The 18,338-nt window shown below is 37.6% G+C and overlaps 1 protein-coding gene and 1 pseudogene across 2 annotated transcripts in view; one reads left to right on the top strand and one right to left on the bottom strand.

Annotated features, from left to right (window-relative positions):
• LOC110136112 (cyclin-dependent kinase 1 pseudogene) overlaps window positions 1-10,143 on the top strand; it is a 28,116-nt pseudogene extending 17,973 nt beyond the window's left edge.
• The window catches only part of SYT14 (synaptotagmin 14), a 197,704-nt gene that overhangs the window by 166,185 nt on the left and 13,181 nt on the right, over window positions 1-18,338 (bottom strand). The window lies entirely within an intron of this gene.

Below are 18,338 nucleotides of genomic sequence, written 5' to 3'. Positions count from 1 at the left end.
GTGAGACATTCAAAAGTGAAAAGAATTCATCACTAGCAAACCTACTTGAGAAATGTTAAAGTCCTTTAAGCAAAAAGAAAATGATGCCACATGGAAACAGAGATATATCAGAAAGGAATACAAGGCATTAGAAATGGCAAATGCATGGGTAAAGACAGGTTTCATCTTATTAATTTTTTAAAAAGATAATCGAGAGTAATATCATGGAAAATGGAGTAGAAAGCTTCAAGGGTTGGTTTCTGCACTGAAACAACTATTACACTGGGAAAAAGTATCAGAACCAACTATTCTTCAACAAAAAAATTTTGTTTTCTATTTCTTTACTTCTGTACCTACATGAGATAATAGATACTAAACTTATTGAGATAATCATCTCATGATGTATGTAAAGTTGAATCATTATGTTGTATACCATAAACTTATACAGTGCTGTATCTCAATTATATCCCAATGAAACTTAAAATTTCTTTTTAAGTCAACTATTTCTGAATTCTGCAACCTAATCAAACACTTACAGCAACCGAGACATAGCTGATGAAGAAGAGGTTGCTGAAATTTGGTAGCAGAACCAATTATAACCCTTCATCTTTGGCCTTGCCTGGGTGGGGAAAGCAGCTTCTGTCCTGGAGCAGCCGGCTGGTGCTGGGGGGGTTGGCAGTAAGCACTTTGTCTTATGAAAATTTGGGGCTGCACCTTTTGGTTATTCTAGCCATTCCCTAAAGGACCAGCGCAGATGTTTGCCTTTGTTTTGGCTCCCTCAGACTACACTGACATCCCAGCAACTACTGAAAAATTTAGACAGGTAGAACTTTGTTTTGCTCGGTATTTTGGATCCAGACATTTAAGAAAACCTCTACGAGGTCATGGCTGACCACAGACATAATGCAAAAGGAAATTCAGCGACCACACATAAGAAAGGACAAAGACTTTTCAAATAAAGTCTAACTGCAGCACCCAACAGGCAAAAGTCAGCAATCCCTGATAAGCAGGAGAATCTGATTTTCATGCCACACTATGGCACTCAAAACACCCACTTCACAACAAAGAATCACAAAGCAAGGAAACAGGAAAGTATGTCCCGTTCACATGCAAATATATATATTTTTTTGACATTTCAAAACTATCTCTAAGAAACCCAGACATTAAAACTGCAAGTAAAAAATTAGAAATCAACTGTATTAAATATGCTCAGTGAGTTAAAAGAAACAAGAAGAACTAAAGGAAATTCAGAGAGTAATGGTTTAACAAATAGAGGGTCAATATATACACATTGATCAAAAGAAACAAGCAAGAATTCTGATGATGAAGATGACTGAGATATAAGATAACTGGAAGTATTCAGTTTGAGTGGCAGAAAAATAATGAAGAAAAATTAACAAAGCCCAAGGGACCTAGGGAATATCATCAAGCATACAAATATATGTACCATAGGAGTCCCAGAAGGAGAAGAGAGAGGGACAGAAAAATATTTGAAGAGATAATGGCCACAAACACCCTAAATTTGTTGAAATAAATATAAACATCCAAGAAGGTCAAGAAATTTCAAGCACTATAAATGCAAAGGGCCCCACACGAATAAACTCTTGAAAAAAGAAAGAAAGAAACAGTTCATTACATACAAAAACTTTTTTTTTTTTAATCAGAAACCATGGAGGGAAGAGGGCAGTAGGATAACATATTTAAAGTCCTGAAAGGAAAAAAAGAAAGTCTGTGAAGCAAGAATTTTAAACACAGCAAAATTATCTTTTAAGAAAGAATGAAAAAGACATTTCCAGACAAATAAAAGTTGATGGAGCATGTTACTAGTAGAACTGTCCTACAATAAATACTACAATAAATACCTACAACAAATACCTTCAGGCTGAAACAAAGAAACAGTGGACAATACTAGAAGCCATGAGACTAAACAATACAGGGTAAATGGAAATACACAGATAAATAATAAAGCCAGTTATTGCATTTTGGGTTTATAACTCATTTCCCTCATCACTGTTTCAAAAGAAAATACATAAAATAACCATTATAAATCAATGGGCACATAATGCACGTACACTAACAACTATCAGAAAGTGGATGTAAGAATCAAACCTCATTTACAACTGCATTATAAAGAATAAAATACCTGGCAATAAATCAAACCAAGAAGCATAAACTACTCAGAAAAGTATAAACTATATGATACTGATGAAGGAAACTGAAAATGACACAAACGGAAAGATATACTATGCTCAGGGACCAGAAGAATATTGTTAAAATGTCCATATTACCCAAGGCAATCTATACTAGTTCTAGAAAAGACAAATCAATGAAAAGAAAATTAAAAAAATCTAAATACAGAAACTGACCCACATATATATATACACACACATATACACACACACACACACACACTAATTTAGTATATAATAACAGAGGCATATCAAATTAGCAAGGATGAATTATTCAATAATTAGTATTCAAGTAACTGGTTAATCAAAGCTGAGTCCTTCACACTGAAAAAGCTGCAAGTGGACTCAAGACTTAAATGTTTAAAGATGCCCACATTTTACAGTAATTAGAGATTCACTGAATATGAATTCTTTAGAGAAATCATCTCCAAACGTAAGCCACAGTCACCATCTGTCTGACTCACTTTGCGGACAAATTTATCAAAGGTTTGTTTGTGGTTATCTAACTTTGGGAGTTAAAAGGTAGAAAAGATGAATCATAAATCAGTTGATGCACAGAAAACTGTCCTCTGTAGGTATTTTCTCTCTTCTTGAAAATGGTCATAAGACAGTATAAATAACTAAGAAATCAAATTTATTGTTCAAAACAACCCAGCCATATATATCTCTTTATATAGAAACTCACATAAATAAAAAAGTACTTAAGCCAATATATCCCATTCTTTCACTGGAGTCTTAGGATGAAACAGCCCATAAGAAGAAGAAGAACAAAAATCTTCCTTCTCCCCCGCTCTGCTTCTAATGGAAAAACATCTTAGGAGAGAGAAACCAGAACTAAATTGATAATGCAGGCAGCATTCTGTAAAATGTTCGGACGCTTATCACTGAAAAGGGCTGTAGCGGTTGGTATATTTGACATCAATTTTCAGAATGGCATCAAGAATTCATCTCTAATCATCTTCTCTGAGGATTAAAAAGGAGCCCTGGACATCTCAGCTTCAAATCAGTGAGGCATTGACCCTGAGCTGGAGTAGGCCTAGACCTTGTCCCTTGGACCACAGGCTGGGCAGTTAAAAACATTCTGGTTTTTCTGTCCTGGTACCAATAAACGAACTTCCTTTCCTTTTCCAGGGTCAGTTATTAAAGAGTGTGTAACACAGCTGAATAATGCATATGGGCTTAAGAAAAACGGAAAGAGGTTTTAACTTCCTCAAGTTGGTCCCTAGAAGTCATTCTGCAAAACACCTTAGTTGTATATTCACAAAACTCCAACTAATTCAGGCTATAGAATAAAAGGATAAAAGAAATAAAAGGATAAGGGAGAAAACGGTACTTTCAGACAGAAGGGGCCTGGCGAGGTACAGGGCTGCCTCTCACAGTCTACATCCTGAGTGGGCTCCCCATTTTTATAATAACGACTCCAGATTCTCCTAACACTGTGACCTTCACAGTAAATTCTCTCCCCTTAAGTCCTGAACTTCAACCTCCCCCTTCAACGGCTGAGGGGCTGCCTTACTCACTAAATATTGATATTAACTTACAGCAGCCTCAATTTGGAATTTAAAACTAAAAATAGCAAGCATGAGTCAACGTGGCAGGCTCTTTTCCCTCTGGGTGCACATAAACCTCTCATTAAGAAGTTCAAGGAAGCTGAGAATGAATCAAAGGAAATACAGCTCCATGATTTCCACCTTCCACTAAATTGTAAAGGAAAATGTCACTTTAATTATAGTAGCAAAAGCCCTATTCTTTGTTACCATCAAGGCTCTATAAATTCACAATCTAATTAAAAATTCTTGAGTCAGGAAAAAAAAAAGAACACCTTAAAATGTATTCTAACACAGTAGCTACAAAAATCTACTGGTCCCCTCAACTCAAGAATATCTCTTATTAGCACTGCCTAGAAGTCACTGAGCTATATGAAAGGGAAAGACAGCTAGCCAAGAGCCATAAAATATGAAAATAGTATAAATAGGAGAACTATATTACAACTCTAGATTTTTTAAAAGATAAATTCAAACTAAATCACATGCTAGGAAAAGAACACATTATTTACAACACACTGTTCAGTCACAGCAAAGAAATAGAAAGAGTCACAAAAAATTATAATTTTTAGTATTTGAGTGTTGATTTAACAATATGTAAAAATAATTTTTACTGGATTTGCATGGAAACTGAACACAGATCTCTTCACATGCCAACATCCAAAAATTAGTGCTCAGAATTTTCCATACTCGGAGCCACTCCCTTATTCAGAGATCAGCCAAGTGTTTCCTTTATAAATATCCCATCATTTAAACGAATTACTAAAACATTGTGGAAGATTCATTTTGAGCCAAGTCATTAGTAGCTCTCATACATTCAAAATGCTGAATGTCAAACCACTAAAAATATGAGCGACAGAAACTATCAGGGCATACCTCCCACATTCATACACAGAGAACACATCTGACCCATTGTTAAGAGTCTGCAAGTTTCAAGAGCTGTCCCTACTCCTTCATTAAAATAATATTAGTAACATGCATATACCAATTTACTGGCTAAGAAGCCAGACACAAAAAGCCTACACGATTCACTTAGCATAATGTTTTCAAGATGTGTCCATGTTGTGGACATCAATGTTTCGTTTCTTTTTGTGTGTGAATAATATTCCATTGTGTGGATATAGCAATTTTGCTTACTCCATCGATTGGCTGATGTATATTTGGGGGTCGTTTCTATTGTTTTGGTGACTATGAAAAATGCTGCTATGAACATTTATGTACAAGTTTTATATTAACATGTATTTTCAATTCTATTGAATATACCTGGGAGTGGAATTGCTAGGTCATCTAGTAACTACAGCTGTCCCTGAGTATCCATGGGGCAAGGGTTTCAGGACCTGATGTGAATACCAAATCCAAGGATGCTAACGTCCACAGTGGGCCTGCATGATTCTGCATCCACGGATCCAAACATCCATGGATCAAGCATTAAGCTCATCATCTGAAACTGGCTGAACCCACACATGCAGAACCCATAAATGAGGTGTCGACTGCATATTTGTTGAAAAAAATCTGCATGTAAGTGAGCCCATAGAGCTCAAATCCATGATTTTAAAAAATTAACTATATATTTTTAACTTTTTCAAGGATTTTCAAACTGTTTTCTAAAGTGGTTGCACCATTTTACATTCTTACCAGCAATACATGAAGATTCCGATTTCTCCACATCCTTACCAACACTTGTTACTATTTTTAAGATCATTTAGTCAAGCAGTTGGAAGAGGACAATAGAGAATCCTTACGCAGTTCTATTTTGTTTGTTTTTCCTTAGAAGCGGCCAAAGAAGTAAAAATTATGACTGAAAAGGAGTAAATAAAACTATCATTATTTACAGGTGATATAAATGTCTATATAGAAAACCAAAAATATCTGTAGAAATATTAACAGTTTAGCAATGACTGGATATAAAATCAATATAAAAATTAATTGCATTTACATTATATTCCCTGTTCCTTACAGCAATAAAAATATTAGATTTCTAAGCACAAATCTAACAAAAATTATGCAAAATTTTTATAGAGCAATTTTTAAAACTTTATTGAAAGGCATTAAACAAATGCAAAAATACACCATGTACAAGAACAGAAGGTTTCAATTACAATATAGACATTTAATTCCATATGGATGCAAAGATTCAACATAACTCATTAAAATTTCAAAAGGGCTTTTTAAGAAACTGGACAGATTGATTCTAAAATTTAAACAAACAGCAAATCAAAGGCCCAGCAATAATCATGACACTGCTGAAAAGGAAAAAGAATTTGCCCTAATAGGTAAGAATCACAAAGTTCTAATAATCAGTGAAGAAAAGGAATAGATAAGTGTTGATAACGGAACAGTGTGAAATATTTGAAATACTTGGTAAATTGTGTAAAGAAAAACCGAAATTAGGTTCTTACTTTTACATTTGGAAATATAAAAAATTTCCAAAAAATTAATTTCAGCCAGATTAATAACTATGACCAAAGCGTAAAAGGTTAAGACTTTAAACTTTCAAAAATATTATTTCTCCCCAAAGTCCCAATCCCAAACAGTGCTAAAGAGAAAAAAGGAGAAAGAAAGAAAAGAATGAAAAAAAGAATATCTAGAAGTCTGACTAGTATTAAAATTTTTCCTCAAAGATCATAGACACTTGTATCTGCAAAAAATGGAAGTTGCCTAGCTGCATGCCTCCTAAATTTTCCTCTCCAAATTGTAAAAACTAGAAGTAAAAATTAAATCTACATAAAAAACCATGTCCTCAGAATAACTTGAATACAGAGAATACTGAAATCTCAATATAACTGTTAGTAAAAAAGACAAAACTTAACAGATTTTAGGGCACAATCTCTCACATTCTCACCTACTTCAATCCCACTGAAAAGCTTTGTCTTAAACAAAGACAAAGTGCTGAGAAGACAGAAGGGAGAAGATTTAAAAAAAAAAAAAAGGTGACCTAAAACTAATGTCAGAAAGAAAAGCCCACCCTAAATCTGAAAATAGTCAAACAAAAAAAAAAGAAAGAAAAAACAAGGGGAGATTCCCCATGGACAGGCAAACCTGACGGGTTAGTCCCTGGGTTCCCAAAGAGTCAGACACGACCAAGACTGGGCAACTGACACTCACTTGCAAAGACAGAAGAATCACAAAATCAGATGATTCGGAACCCCTTCCCTGCCAACACAAAACACAAAATACCCTTACTATGTCTTTCCATTTCAATATCCTCTTCTACTCAGCCTGAAATTCGCTCACTGATGTCACATTTTTAAATTACACATCTACATCTGGAGGGAATTTATGCAGATGATCACCATTTTAACATAGAACATGTAAGACAAGGAAAAAGTAGGCCTATTACATTAGGGTGGATTCACTGATAAGTGGGAGGAGAATGGGGCTCACTGTACTTCTTGGGCTCACTGTTTCATTAACATTTCCCAGCCTTTTTTGAGATTAGTTGTAGCCATGACTGAATTATGGATACGCATCTGGGTATGCATCTGAGGGAATGTGCATCGCTTCTAGGCCTAGCCCATAACACCTTCTAGGCAGAATCCTCCCTTCCCCTTCCCTCTCCCATACTCCCTGCTGGATGCAGATGAACCTGCAACCTCCAAAGGCACACCCGAGCTAGGAGCCCGGATCCCTGAATCGCTGCTCAGGACTGTGATGTAGCAATCACACCGATACACCTGGCTCAGACAGGTGAGAAAGAAACCTGCATCCTGTTCAAGTCATTATCTCTTTGGGATTTGCCTGACATACCAACACCTTAAATAATACAAAAGGCTATTTCCTAAGGAAGCAGGAAAACATTAACTAATGACATACGGTAAGAGGAGGTGTGTGTCAACACTGAGGGGAAAGTAGCGGCAGAAGTAAACTGTGAATGACGGTCAGCAACGATTCTGAGCTCTGGTTAATGAAGCATTGAGGTGGGTGCCTGAAAAGTGGACAGTAAAGGGCTTAAGAAGAGAGGTGAAGTTCTAGACGTAATTATTGTATAACAAGACTTTACTGCAAACATTCGTGCCAAGTGAAAGTCATTCAGTCGTGTGTGACTCTTTGTGACCCCATGGATTAGAAAGTCCCTGGAATTCTCTAGCCCCGAATACTGGAATAGGCGGCCTTTCCTTTCTCCAGTGGATCTTCCTGACCCAGGCACCAAACTGGAGTCTCCTGCATTGCAGGTGGAGTATTTACCAACTGAGCTACCAGGGAAGCCCAATAATAAGCCTTGATCTAAAAATGTAAACGCTGAAAATCGAAATACAACTATACAGGGAAAACGGGATGTGGACAGATGCATGGGGAGGATGAAATAATATTTTATTACTTTCAATGATGATTTAAATCATTGAATTATTTATGGACTGCTGCTGCTGCTGAATCACTTCAGTCGTGTCCAACAACAACACATGAGGAACACAATACTGTTATCCCATTCCATAGTTGAAGACAGTGAGATACATGTTGTTGTTCAGTGGCTAAGTAACGTCCAACTCTTTGCAACCCCATGGACTGCAGCACACCAGGCTTCCCTGCCATTGAGATATATGAGGGTTCAGTAACCCACCTAAGGTCAAACAGTTAATAAGTGGCAGAAAGACAGTATTATTAGAAACCAGGCATCTTGACTCTAAGAACTATATACCCAACCAATACACTAACCTACCAGAACTAAACCTTTACCTACAACAGGATGAAAACAACAGATGTTTAAATATTTTCAAAAGCAAGAAATAGAGAAACTTAATTTAGAATATGAAGGTGAGCAGAAAACAGCTAAAAGGGCTGAGTGCCTTTGACTGTGGGAGTAGGATGGGTGTGAAGAATGGAAGGGCTAAGAGTATGATCTTATTAACCACAAAAGAAGCACTACTGTGATTTAAAATCAGAGCTTTAACTTTCAATGAAAAGAGATAATTAAGACAAACGTTACATACGTCATAATTTTGCTTGAATTTAGACCTGTTGCAAATTCACTTTAAAAAGTGCATCTAACAGAAACTAACACAAGTTCCTTTGTAATAGGGGAAATTCAACCTTAGCACCGAATTCACTTAGTACATCAACTATAGCTTGTTACCTTGCCTACTCTCCAATTGTCAAAACCCCAACCTCTGAAAGAACCACTAAATTAAAACTGACTGAGAACATTTATTTCTGCATGATGCTTTCGGTTGAGAAAATCATTGGAAAAATCAAACAACTATCCCTGACAGGACACAAGGCAACCATTAAGTGTGTGTTTTAAAATTGGAATTTCAAAGATAATAAATTCATTAAGACAATAAACTATTCACGTTCAAAAACCACAACATAAACATCTCTTTAATGCTTACATGTAAACCTATGTTCAGGTTAACCTTGTATTTGATCTTCTCTTTTCTACCTAAGCTCACTTCCTGGGTGATCTTAACTAGTCTCACTGTTTTAAACACCACATATCGAGGGAAAGCGACGTCAATGTGGCAGCTGCTGATGTTCTCCCTGCAGGGTAATAAGCCGGGATTGAACATATCCACAGATTAACTTAGGAAGACTATACCAAAACAGACAAAGTTGGAGAAGGTACCTATGGAGTTGTGCCTAAGGGTAGACACAAAACTACCAATAAAGTGATAACCATGAAGAAAATCGGACTAGAAAAGGGAAGAGGAAGGGGTTCCTAGTCCTGCAATTCAGGAAATATCTCTTACTAAAAGAACCTCGTCATCCAAATACAGTCAGTCTTCAAGACGTGCTTATACAGGATTCCAGTTATGTCTCATCTTTGCACTGCTTTCCATAGATCTCAAGAAATATTTGGATTCTATCCCTCCTGGTCAGTTCATGGATTCTTCACTTGTTCAGAGTTATTTGTACCAAATCCTACAAGGGATAGTATTTTGTCACTCTAAAAGAGTTCTATACAGAGACTTAAACCTCAAAATCTATTGATGGATGATAACCGAACAATTAAACCAGCAGATTTTGGCCTTGCCAGAGTTTTTGGAACACCCATTAGAGTATATATGTATGAGGTAGTAACATTCTGGTAAAGATCTCTGGAAGTATTGCTGGGGTCAGCTTGCTACTCAACTCCAGTTGATAGTTGATCAACTCTTCATAATTTTCAGAGCTTTGGGCACTTCCAACAATGAACCGTGGCCAGAAGTGGAATCTTCACAGACTATGAAAATACATTTTCCAAATGTAAACCAGGAAGTTTAGCATTCCATGTCAAAAACTTGGATGCAAATTGCTTGGATCTGCTCTTGAAAATGTTAGTCTATGATCCTGCCAAATGAATTTCTGGCAAAATGGCACTGAATCATCCATACTTCAATGATTTGGACAGTCAAATTAAGAAGACAGAGCTTTCTGACAGCTTCCACGTGTTGTGTCAAGAACAGATGATTGTACTTTTACTTTCATCTCTGTTTATGTCTCATATGTTTTCTTAAGTTGTAAAACTTAAGCTGTATTTCATCTTCTGACTTCAAAAGTGTTAACTTAAAAATGTAAGTCCTGTTCCATATGAATTTAAATATAATAATTCTGTATATGTTTGTAGATCCCACTATAACAACTATTTGTTGCTATAATAAAAGTATATAAATAAATATAGTATTGATGTCAGAAATCAGGAAAATTTTGAATTAGCTTAAACCATCTAAAATGCTACAGCAGTCTACTTTTCTTATAGTTGAAAATACTAAAATTTAGGAAAGTGTGCTAAGTTCAAAGTTCATAATGCTCTGAAGTATTTTTTATGCTCTGAATGTTTAAATTTTCTTGTCAATTTCTTGCCATGTGGTAACTATACTACCTGCCTAAAGATGAGTATGCTTCAACTGGTATTTCGATTTGTGACCTACATGTTCAGGCACTCAGAATGAGAAAACTAACCAGATTTGAGAGATGATGCTTAATTTATAGAGGTTTTTGGTTACATAAAACTAACATTAGTGTATGCCAAAGTTTGCTAAGTTTTACAGTCAGAGATCAAGGGCTGTCCACAGCCGGAAAGAACAGTTTAAAAAATTTATGAGCTATCCTATTTTTAGGTAGGTTATCTACCTGAGTGAATTTTGTGCTCAGAGATAATAACTATACAAAAGAGTTCCTTATCTTGGCTTTCAAGTCCGACTAAAACTCTGCAAATTTTGACATAGGTTAGTTTATTAGCAGCCTTCTTTGAAGGTTCTCATGTATAATTATTTAGCTAAAATCACTAGCCTTGGAAATTGCTTATTAATGCTGCTCATTGTGATGTTTACCTGTAACCAGCCTAATTTAAATTGTTTGTTACAGCCAAGAGAAATCTCTAAAAATAATTCTATCATTTTTAGTATACATCTAAAAAAAAAACACATACCCCCAAATTTATCTCCTACTCTGACCTTTCTCCTGATTTCCAAATGCAAATATCCAACTTCCTTCCTTCCTGACAGCTACGATAAATAGGCATCTCAAAGCTAACACATCCAAGGCAGAGAACCTGATTTCTACGCACCATGACTCCTGCCTGCCTCATCAGCTCTCCCAGTCTTTCCCATTTCGCTTAATAGCACAACCACTCAGAAGTGATGCCAAAACCTCTTAGTATTTCTCTCTTTCCCTTCCAACCCCCTCCATATTAAATCTATACTCAAGTTTTGTCAATTCTACCTATAAAGTATGTCCCCAACCTAATAAGCATTTCTCAACTTCTCCACAACTAACATCAAAACCCAAGCCCCATCAAGTCTCACCTAGACTATCTCAGTAGCTTCCTACTGGTGTCTTTATATCCACTTTTTAACCTTTACGAATGATATATCACAAACAAATCACATCACTCACCTGCTTAAAACCCTCCGTGTGTTTCAAATTAAGCACAAATCCCTTACTATGGCCTAAGTCCACACATGATCTGGAAACCACCCATCTCTCCGATCTCATCTGTGAGACTTCCCACACTCATTCCCTCACTCACTACTTCTCCAGCCATAGTTCTTTCAGCATCTGGGACATGCCAAGCCTTATTTCCACCTCAAAGCGTTTGCATTCTGTTCTCTATGACCTTTCCTGAGCGTCACACTCCAGCTCCTTCTTGTTATGCAGATATCAGCTTAAATATTATCTCCTCAAAGGGTCCTAACCTGACAGACACACACACATACACATGCAGGCAGAGGCACACACGCACGCACACGCACACACACATTGTCTCTCTCATTCACCTCTAAAACCTGCCGCAGATACCTCTTTCATGGCACTACAACCAATAAACCCATAGCATCTCTTCCACATAAGAGTAAAATGTTCCTAGAAGGTAGAAGACACAATAATATAGCCATAGAAGCCAACTTAAAAAGCAAAAAAGAAAGAAAACCCAGCTCTAGGACCACAGGCTCAGAGCTTGCTGAGAGATGGAGAGGTTACAGAACCATATAACCTGTAGGCCTTCCCCTTCAGATTTTAGACTTTTTTAATTACCCCAAGTCAAAGAGGGATAAGAAAACATGGAGGAGCTTGCATCTCCTCTATACATGGAGAAAAAATAGGGACAATGCCAAGCAACTTGCAGTAAAATTATAGTATAGATGCAGGTTTTCTGCAGTGTCCTCTATTTAGGTTGCCCTTGGCATCTAAGACCTATCCACAAGGAACAGTGTCCAAGACTGCCCCACTTCCGCTTCTCACTCAGCTATCCAACCCCTTCTCCACAATGCCCTAGGTATCATGCCTTCAGGTCCATAATTTCTCACCTTCCACAATGAAAGTGAAATACCTGATAAAGCATGGTACCAAGCTTGGATCCAAATGACAGAGGACCACACCTTCTCTTCCCATGTAATACACTTGAAATGAATTTCTAAAGATCAGACAGACTCTAATTATAGCAAATGTCAGGGAATGAAAAACCATGGGATGCTGATACAAAAAAACATTTCAGAAGAAGCAGGTTTTCATGGTGTCCTTTAAGTCATACCACTGCAAACATCTGTGTACTCTACAGACAGGTGAAAGAGCTATTCAACCTCACTTACATGAGAAATGAAAATATGAATGATGCTGAACTACTATTTTTACTTACCGGAGTACCAAAAAATCCACAAGTTTATGGCACTCTGCTGGAAGAGCTATGAATTCATATATTTCTGGTGGGAATGCAAAATGGCACAACGCATAAAGACAGGAGTTTTGCAATTTCTGTAAAATGGTGTAAGAATTACTCTTTGACTCAGTTTTTTTTTTTTTTCCTAAAGAAATCTACTTAAAAACAGACCACTAATAGGCAGTAACAAACATACAAAAGTATTCCTTGTGGCATAATTTCAACAGCAAAAATTTTAAAACAAAGCAACCTACACTGGTAGGAAATTAGTTAAATAAATTTTGGTAAGTTCACATAATAGAGCACAGGGCAGCCAGGAAAAGGAATAAAAGAGATCTCTACCAACTTGAATTTAACTCTACAATATACATTTAAGTTTCCTTTTTTTTTTTTTTTAAAAAAAGCAATATAGAAAAAATATATACATATATTTCACCTTTTGTAGGAAGAAACATTATATATTTCTGGAATGGGTTGCCATTTTCTTCTCCAGGGCATCTTCCTGACCCAGGGATCAAACCTGCATCTCTTATGTTTCCTGCATTTGCAGGCTGGTTCTTTTTCCCTCTGCTCACAGTATCTCTTATCGTACAAGTTTTAAATTTAAAAATAGTACAATTTATCAATCTTTTCCTTCTGGGTCTGCTTTCTGTGACTCAAGGACTTTTTCTCACACTCAAATCACACTGTATATGAAATATTCTCCTAAAAGTTTTAAAGTTAATCCAAATATTTATTTTAGTCTAAAGCATGAGGTACAGATCAATTTTTATTTTTTTGCATATAAACATTTGTCCCAGCATCACTTAATAAGTATCCAATCTTATCCACTGAATTGTGCTACTCATATTTTACATAAATTTCCATGTAAATGAGTACCTTTTTGTGTTCTCTCTATAGTGTCTGATTAGACTATCTGTCTGTATCTGGGTCAATTCCACACTATGTTAATTACAGCAAATTTACAATGAGCTCTGGATATCAGCAGGACCAATCCCTGAAGCAGGGATGGCTAACTGCCTCAATATCCATTCTCTCTCTTCCTTTTAGCTATGGAATCAACCTCTGGATTTTACTTATTCTTCTCAGGCAGAACTATTCTAGGCTTCCCTTGCAGTTAGACATGAGCATGTGACTAAGTTCTGGCCACTTGCGCGTTAGCACAAATTATCTGTTTGCAATTCCTGGATTGTATCCTTAAAAAGACTTACTTTCTCCCTTTCCCTTTCTGGAGACTGGAATATACACATGGTAACTTCAAATGTGCCAGGGAAGACATCTCAAAGGTCATCAAAGCAAGACAAATGAACTCCTGCCTATGAGCTTGGACTTTCACATAAGAGAGAAGTAAACTTTCCTTGTTTAGCCACTTGGTCTCTGAGAAAGCAACCAATGGATGTCTTATTAACACACACCCATGTTCCTCTACTTGAAAGCGAACTTAGTTCTTCTTGGCTGTTTGACCTGCCATATACACCTAAGAATTAACTTGTCCGCTCTCTGAAAATTCCTGATGGGATTTAGATTAGGGCTGCACTGAATTCATAGATCAATTTGGGGCACCCTGTGAATTTAAACATACTGCATATTTCTACCCATAAAATTATTTCTCTTCATTTACATATCTTCTTTTATGTCTATATATAAATCTTTTTAACTTTCTGTATAAAAGTCATTAACAACTTTTGTTCATTTTGTTCCTGTGTCTTTACAGATTTCATAACACTCTAAAAGAGATCTTATTTTATTGCATTTCCTAATAATTTGTTGCCTATTATACAGGAATATGACAGTGTCAGTCACTCAGTCGTGTGACTCTTTGCAACCTCACGGACTGTAGCCCTCCAGGCTCCTCCGTCCATGGGATTCTCCAGGCAAGAAAACTGGAGTGGGGTGCCATTCCCTTTTCCAGGGGATCTTCCTGACCCAGGGATCAAAGCTGGTCTCCTGCATTATGGGCAGATTCCTTACCATCTGAGCCACCAGGGAAGCCCTTATAGGAAAGTAGTGGACTTTTATAAAGTGATCTTTTAAAAGCTGGCTTAAAACTCAACATTCGAAAAACTAAGATCATAGCATCCAGTCCCATCACTTCATGGCAAATAGATGAGGGAAAAAATGAAAACAGTTACAGGCTTTATTTTCCTGGGCTCCAAAATCACTGTGGATGGTGACTTCAGCCATGAATTAAAAAATGCTTGCTCCTTGGAAGAAAAGCTATGACAAACTTAGACAGCATATTAAAAAGCAGAGACATCACTTTGCTAACAAAGGTCCATATAGTCAAAGCTATGGTTTTTCCAGTAGTCATGTATGGATGTGAGAGTTGGACTATAAAGAAGGCTGAACACTGAAAAAATGATGATTTTGAAATGTGGTCCTGGAGAAGACTCCTAAGAGTCCTTTGGACAGCAAGGAAATCAAACCAGTCAATTCTAAAGGAAATCAATCCCAAATAGTCACTGGAAGGACTGATGCTAAAGCTGAAGCTCCGATACTTTGGTTACTTGATATGAAGAGTGGACTCAATGGAAAAGACCCTGATGCTGAAAAAGACTGAGGGCAGGAGGAGAAGGAGACGACAGAGGATGAGATGGCTGGATGGCATCACTGACTCAATGGGCATGACTTTGAGCAAACTCCAGGAGATGGTGAAAACAGGGAAGTCTGGTGTGCTGCGGTCCATGGGGTCACAAGGAGTCAGCCATGAGCCCATGACAGAACAACAACAACAATTACACAGGAAACAGAACTTGTAAACAACAAACCTGGATATTCAGCTTATGAGATTTTCAAGCAAAGTGCTAAAGGTAGCAGCTTGGTGTCTTCATGATGCTTATGGTTAAATTTGAGAGGAATGAGACAAAGTCCGGGAAGAATCATTAAGCAAAAAGAAGCCAGTACCCGATGATTTGGAAAACCCCGCAGCCCGTCTAGGCTGCAAATTATGCTAACATCAGGGGCTCGGTGTCAAGAAACCATGCTCTGAGACAAAGCCAAGGTGGGACTAGACCACCTTTTGCCGGTGCCTCAAACAGAACAAAGGGTCACAATGGTCAGTGGCTCTGAGCGCTCTCTGAAGAAATCAGACATGTGACTGAAAGATCTCAGCCACTCCAGCAGAAGCCAGAAACAGAGATAGAACCATCTAGAAAAGACTGTGCAGGGGCGTCCTGTCTAAAAAATGAGCCCTGCCCTGATATACAGGGAAGACTCTCGAGGATCTTTCCTGAGACTACTATGCCAGCAGAAACACCACCACGTTAGACTGAAAGGGACAAGAGGACAAAATGAAAGAAGAGTGACAGACTGACATTCTACAGGTGGCAAAGAGTCTGATGAAAATACTCAGGTGCAAATATACACGACCCTTCTGGAAAAAGGAAGGATGACTCCAAGGACAGAGTCTTAAACCTGGGAGTGGAGCCTCAGACGTCAGGGCCAAGAGCCACAGGGTGTTATTTCCAGGTCTTGAAATCTAAAATATTTTCCCCAATTGAGTTTCAAAATTGCTTGGCATCAGTGACTCCTCTGTTCCTTCCACTTTCCTGCTTTTGGAATGGAAATGTCTGTAACTGTTACCCTGTTCCATCACTGTGTTTGAAGAGCAGGTAATACATTTGCTAGTTTCACACGTCTACAGAAGGAGAGGAGTTCTGAACCAGGACAGATGGTATCTGGAGTTTCACCCATACCTGATATAAATGATTTAGATGATGGAACTTCTAAGTTGAAAATATTTAGATGATATTTTGATGATTTATGGGGTTCCCTCATGGCTCAGCTGGTCAAGAATCCACCCACACTGCGGAAGACCTGGGTTTGATCCCTGGGTTGGGAAGATCCCCTGGAGAAGGGAACAGCTACCCACTCCAGTATCCCAGCCTGGAGAATTCCATGGACTGTATAGTCCATGGGGTAGCAAAGAGTCAGACATGACTGAGCAACTTTCACTTTCACTTTGATGATTTACATGGTAAGACGTCTGAGTTAATGTTATAATGTAAGGCTTTGTAGATCAGGGTAAGGACTTTGATTTTATTTTAGGTATAGAGGGAATCCAGAGAAGAATTCCAACCAGCAAAGTGATATGACCTAACTCACATCTAAAAGATCACTGATGTGTACTGTAGGGACATTAAGAGTGGAAATGATGGAACCTGTTAGGAAACCGTTACAGTAGTGTAGGCAAGAGAAGATAAGGACCCAGACTACAATGGTAACAGCAGGATGGAGGAATAGAGGACAGAATTAAAAATGTATTCTGAAGGCAGAATTGTCAGAAGTTGCTAATAATAAAAAAATCAATGCAGAAGATAAAAGAATGAGAGAAATATGTATGATTCCTAAGCTGGGACTTGGCCATGTGAGTAGACTGTCCTATTCACCAGCTGAGATGGAGAAGACTGAGGAAGCTACAGATTCATGTGAGAAAACCAAGATCTGCATTTTAGACACACCACGTTTTTATTCTAACAGACATGCAGATAGAAATATAAAGTAAGCACTTTGATATAAGAGGAGGAAACTCAAGGGCAGTTCAGAGCCAGATTTATAAATCTGCATGGCATTGAAAACAAAAGGACCAGGAGTTACCTGGTGGTCCAGTGGTTAGGACTCCATGCTTTTACTGCCAAGGACATGGATTCAGTCTCTGGTGAGGGAACTAAGATCCCACAAGCTACATGGCATGGTCAAAAAAACAAACAAACAAACCACCAGAACCAAATTATATGTTTTGGTTGGTATAACCAACCACCTACTCTAAAGAAAGAATAGGTGGAAAAAGAAGCAAGCCCAAGACCAAAGCCTAATACATTCTAATATTTAGAGGTTTGACAGAGGAAAGAAGCTAGCAGACAGAGAACAGCAAAACAGGTGAAAACAAGTTGAACACGGTGTTAGAGATGTCTTCTCACCAGGACCATTGACACTAATTATAATTATTTGTCCTGACATAGCCTTCATAGGCTCTACTCTATGAAAGTCCAGTTTAAAATGCAAAACTTCCAGCTCTGAGCATTCATTTTAAAAATATTCACATGCTTAGAAAACACCCACTAGAAGAGGACCCAGTCCTGAATGCTGAGGGGAAACACAGAGATCCAGGAGCTTTTCCATGGTATGGCCACACGGAAATAAAAAAATTTTAACTTTAATCACAGATTTCAAATTCTACAGAAAATTAGAAGAAGTGAAAATGCTGGACTAATCTAGAGAAATCTGGGCAAGGCATAGTCCAAGAACCACTGGGACAGGAATGGAGGTAGCAATAAAGAACAGCAAGAAGGGCCACATTAAAAAGGTGAGTTCAGACCAACATCTAACACTACCAACACTATTTTCTCCACTGTAGCTGCCTGTTCCCCCTGCAGCCACAAGAAGCCCTTTATACGTTTTGTTTTCCTACCCTCTGGCTATCTCTACTGTGGTCTTGATTCTCTCTTCACCTGCCCACGGCTTTTTTATTCCAATTGATTGTACAGTGTCTTTTGCTGTTCAAATAAATTCTGTGTTTTAAAAAGTTTTTGTGGGACAAGGTAATACCTATAAAAC

This window comes from Odocoileus virginianus, chromosome 11, assembly GCF_023699985.2.
Source record: "Odocoileus virginianus isolate 20LAN1187 ecotype Illinois chromosome 11, Ovbor_1.2, whole genome shotgun sequence".
Lineage (NCBI taxonomy): Eukaryota > Metazoa > Chordata > Mammalia > Artiodactyla > Cervidae > Odocoileus > Odocoileus virginianus.
This window is presented reverse-complemented; position numbering and strand designations above follow the sequence as displayed.